Here is a 5,204-nt window from a genome sequence, read left to right as displayed (position 1 = left end):
TGGGCACCTGGGCTGAGATGATCTCCTCGAAGGGCTTTTCAACTCAGGCTAGCACTGCATGATGTAATGGTGCAGAGACCCCCATGCCAACAGCAAGGGGTCCTTTCTCTTAGTGTAATAATCCCTGAAGTAATGAACACCTGAATAATAAAGGTTTTTATTTATTTTTTATTATTTATTTATTTTTTAAATTAACATATAATGTATTATTTGTGTCAGGGGTGCAGGTCTGTGATTCATCAGTCTTACACAATTCGCAGTGCTCACCATAGCACATACCCTCCCCAATGTCCATCACCCAGCCACCCCATCTCTCCCACCCCCCACCACTCCAGCAACCCTCAGTTTGTTTCCTGAGATTAAGTCTCTTACGGTTTGTCTCCCTCTCTGGTTTCATCTTGTTTCATTTTTTCCTCCCTTCCCCTATGATCCTCTGTCTTGTTTCTCAAATGCCACATATCAGTGAGATCATATGATAATTGTGTTTCTCTGATTGACTTATTTCGCTTAGCATAATACCCTCTAGTTCCGTCCACGTCATTGCAAATGACAAGATTTCTTTTTTTTTTTTTAAGATTTTATTTATTTATTTGACAGAGAGAGAGACAGCGAGAGAGGGAACACAAGCAGGGGGAGTGGGAGAGGGAGAAACGGGCTTCCCGCAGAGCAGGGAGCCCGATGTGGGGCTCGATCCCAGGACCCTGAGATCATGACCTGAGCTGAAGGCAGTTGCTTACCGACTGAGCCACCCAGGCGCCCCTCATTTTTTTTTTTTAAGATTTTATTTATTTGACAGAGAGAGACACAGCGAGAGGGGGAACACAAGCAGGGGGAGTGGGGGAGGGAGAAGCAGGCTTCCTGCTGAGCAGGGAGCCCGATGTGGGGCTCAATCCCAGGACCCTGGGATCATGACCTGAGCCGAAGGCAGACGCTTAACAGCTGAGCCACCCAGGCGCCCCAAGATTTTATTTTTAATAAAGGTTTTTAAATAAAGATTTTATTAAAAGATAAAAGGGGTTTTTTAAATAAAAGCATTAAAGTGATTTTTTAAAAGGTTTAAAATGGTTTTTAGAAATCATTGAAATTAAAAAAAATAGTGTAACTACTGAGAGAACAAACAGCAACCCTTGGTTTCCCATTAAGGAGTAATGTTTTTAAGAGCTAAAGGAATGACAATTTGGAGATGCATTGGCTTCTCCCATCATTAGCTCTATACACACTCACTTTTTTTTTTTTTTTGAAAGAGAGCTTTTAATTACTTTTATGTACAGAAAACTAAACAGTGTACACTTAGCCCAGTTTGGTGGCCAGTTCTTTAGCCTTTGCCTTTTCCAACTTGGCAGTGTGAGCCACCGACTTTGGACTCAGGATGTTGCTTCCCCAGTGATGACGGATCTCATTGTATTTGTCATTGTCATTGGTTCTGACAGCTTCCGCCTGCTTAGCCAGAGCTCCTTTGTCTTCCAAGTTACCCTGTGTGAAGGCGACAGTGTGCAGGTCTTCCTGTGGACAGATGCCCCAGCCTGGACTTCCCCCCGATAATGCGGTAGGGAACCCCCCTCTTACAACACAGGGCAGGCAGGAAGACACCCAGCTCAGTGGGATCCACGTCATGGGCAATCAGTACCATCTGAACCTTCTTGTTTTCCACCAAGGTGGTGACAGTATTAATCCCAGCTCGAAGGACAGGTGGCCTTTTAGTGGGGACATCCCCTTTGCTGGCAGCTTTCTTCTCAGCCCGGAACAACAATCTCTGCTTCTTCTCTTGCTTTGACTCTGGTCTGTGTTTGTGGGTCAGCTTAAGCAGCTGAGTAGCTGTTTGGTGGCCCAAGGCCTGGGTGACCTGGTTAATCGCAGGAGGCACTTTTAAACGTTTATAGAGGATAGCCCTTTGCCGCAGCAGCCTGATGTAACGGGGCCATTTGACAAAGAGTGTGAGGTCCCTTTTGGGCTGGATGTCCTCTCCGATGCCAAAATTCTTGACCTTTTCTCAAACAGGGATTGATCGCATTCTGCTTCTTGCTTCTTCATGACAGCAGGGCTCGGGGCCACCTTCTTCCCCTTCGCCTTCTTTCCTTTTGGCAGGGTGGATGGCTGGAGGAGAGAGCTACACTCATTTCTTTATGGTGTATATGAATAGTTGTTGCTTGCCCCTCTAGCTTTTTTAAACGGGGATACAATTTCTACTTCTTCCTTCCCTCCCACACACACTTTCTCACGAGCGGATACATACTTAACATGAATACTCTCAGACGTCCTGTGGATCCACATATTTTGGGCATGTACATAAAGCCATTTATAAGGGTTTAATCCATGAATCATAAACAGAAGATTCACATTAGGAATGAGCAGTGGCCTCTTTAAACTTGCATAGTGCTTATAGTATTTGAAGGTGGACAACTCTCAACACTTTATAGGAGGCTCATAGATTCACAATGGACCCTACATTTAAATATTAAAAACTCAGAAATGGCATGAAGTCCAAGCAAGAGGCAGTAAGAATCGGATATGATAGCTCTGCGCTCAGGGCCTAGCATAGAGCGAGTTGTCAAAAACATTTGCTGAGAAAAAAATGACACGTTCTCCCCCATTTTTAATGACTGAATAAGGGAATTAGAGGTTTTCAGGATAAAAAGTTACAAAGCAGAGCTATAGGAAGAGTCAGTGACTTCAGGATACACAGCAGATATTTCTGGATTAAGTGCTGAAACCATTTGTAAGTTACTCTGTAAACTTCAGTAGGGCTGTGGACTGACAGCTTCCTGCAGATTTGTTATTTTCCAGTGAATGACACTTCTTTTTTAGTGTGAAACTAGCTCTGTTTCTTGAGCCCATTTTTCGGGGACTGCCGTTGTTCTCAGCAGCCCACATAGAGCCCTCAAGGGCCTAGGTACTCCACTGCGGAGGCTTACACTTTCCCTCTTGCTCTCAAATTCGTTCTACTGAAACCCTATCTTTATGTGGGTCAGGGCTTCCTTTTTCCTTAAAACTTTTTTTTTTCCACTTTAAAAACAAACAAAAAAACACTCTCCTATTTCCAGAAATTCCTTGCACTGCTTATTTCCTGTTGGCTTATTCGGAGGCATTTTTTGCTCATGAAGTTTCAAGATGATTTCTTGAAACCGTTATAAAGTTATGTAACTTTGCTGATTTAAAACTATCTTCTTTGCTGAATTCTTAACTGTTGAGTCTCTTTCTCCTTTCGGAGTAGAGGCTCCTTCTTAACTAATGATGGTCCTAACAGCAAAACTAAAATGGATTTTACATCGTGTGGATCTATTTTGCAGAATGCCAATCCATTATGCATGGACCTCCTCCCCACGTGCTCCGCACCCCCTAGTCTGATCCCAGACGTAACAATCCTCTATTCTGTACCAGTTATTACCTCCTGTTTTATTCATGCTGATTGATACTGTTTCACCTAAACCCCACTGGGGTTTAGGTGAAAGACCACAACTGAGGGTCTACTATGGGCTTGTTTGGGGGCTCCTGGGACGTGCTGTCAAGAAGAGAACCTTGTACTGGACATGGGGCCCAGTCCCCGATTCTGCCTTGGTTTCCCCATCTGCAAAGCAAAGAGCCTGCAGTGGATGTTTTTTGGCTCCCTTACTCTCAGCCCTGATCTGTCCAGGTGATGATGCCAGCCACCCTATTTGTAAAGACCTCAGAGATGAAAATTCTAGAAGCCATGGTTCTTTAATCTTTCAGCCCAGTAACTCTGTAAAAATTTCTCCCTTCCATAATATAAATCTTTTCCATTCGTCAAGGCCCACTTCTGCAGCTACATGAATGAGTGGCCCTTATTTGCACATCAAGAGGTCTAGGATGCGTTCCTTCTCTTCTTCATAAACGCTGAGTACCACAATTACTCATTTGTTTCCAGAAGAAAGATTACAGGTACAATGGCATGGTGCAAGGAAGATGGGCTTGGGCTGCGGCAGAAAGCTCCTCTGTTTCTGGGTGATCCTGGCTCTCTGAATTTCATTTCCCCATCTGGAAGGTGGGGATCTGGCCACCCTGGCTGCAGGACTGTTCTGAGGCTGCGTTGAGAGAATGCACTGAAATGCCCGCAGAGGGTGGCTGCCCTCAAGATATGGGATTATGCTGGTGTGAGGACAGGGATCCGGCAGTGCACTGAGAGACCCCTCAGGAGCGGCTGTTACCCCACGGAATCTTCGGTGGAAGGAGGTGGGTTATAAACAAATGAAAAGACTAAAGTGGAAATAGAGCCTCTGAGAGAGGTTGGCTCCCCGTGACTCCACTGGGGTCCTGCGCAGGGAGGATTTATGTGGAACTCTGTGGCTCCCTCCTGTGCCTTCCCCATCCTTGGGTTAAAAACAAAAAAACTTTCCCGAACTTTCCCATTCCTCCGTGGCCTGGCTGCGAACGCTGAAATTCCATCCCGTGTTTGTTGTCACCCGCGGGCCTGTTTCCATGGTTACCCAGATTCCAGGCGCTGGCCCAGGGCCCACCACAACCCATCCCTCAAAGTCTCCTTGGCAGAGGAGAAACATTCCTCCGCACTGTGAACTCCGGAGCGGAGAAAGGCGCACTCCATCTCCCCAAGGCTCGGTCCCAGCCCCATTCCTGTGTGATGTGCATGTTCTAGGTGGTTCTGTTCAGCATCAGTTTGGGGGGCAAGCACAACATAATGATTTCCTCCATTTCTCTTTTCCTCATTTAAGCTGAGGAATTACTTTCTTGTACCAAACATTGCACTCTTGGCAAACACTCCAGATGGTTCTCATTAAAATTCCAGTTCCTTTTTTTTGCAATTCCTCTTTTCTCCATTCTTCTCACACTGTTATGTCAAAAATAAACACCAGGATGAGGACTGAATGAGGGGTCTTGGGGATAGCAGCTCAAATGAATGGAACCTTTTCAGAGCCACCTGGTGTGCCGTGAAGGAGCCCCCAGATCTCCTTCTTACCAATGGCCACCTCACCATGGGGCTTCAGAGATATGCACTTGTGGGTGGCCATATTTGATATTCAAGGTGCCCTTGGCCATGAACTTTCTACCTCTGTAGGAAGAGGGGAAGAGGGCCAGCTGGGTCCCTGCTCCCTAGTAGGTGCTGGCCCTGACTGTGCCTGCAGAGGGATGGGGCAGGGGCATGCTATCAATCCCAGTTAGTGCACACAGAGGCCTCCGAAGGTTCCTCAGGACCCTGGCTTCCAGAGTGAGGCGCACTTGCCCTAAGAAGT

General features: G+C 46.1%; 1 pseudogene; it reads right to left on the bottom strand.

The window, feature by feature from the left end:
- Positions 1-1,290: 1,290 nt before the first annotated feature.
- On the bottom strand, positions 1,291-4,436 carry LOC110570646 (annotated as a pseudogene).
- Positions 4,437-5,204: the final 768 nt, after the last annotated feature.

The sequence above is a fragment of the Neomonachus schauinslandi genome, chromosome 1, assembly GCF_002201575.2.
Source record: "Neomonachus schauinslandi chromosome 1, ASM220157v2, whole genome shotgun sequence".
NCBI classification, from domain to species: Eukaryota; Metazoa; Chordata; class Mammalia; order Carnivora; family Phocidae; genus Neomonachus; species Neomonachus schauinslandi.
The sequence above is the reverse complement of the archived record's forward strand: the minus strand, read 5'-3'. Positions and strand labels throughout refer to the sequence as shown.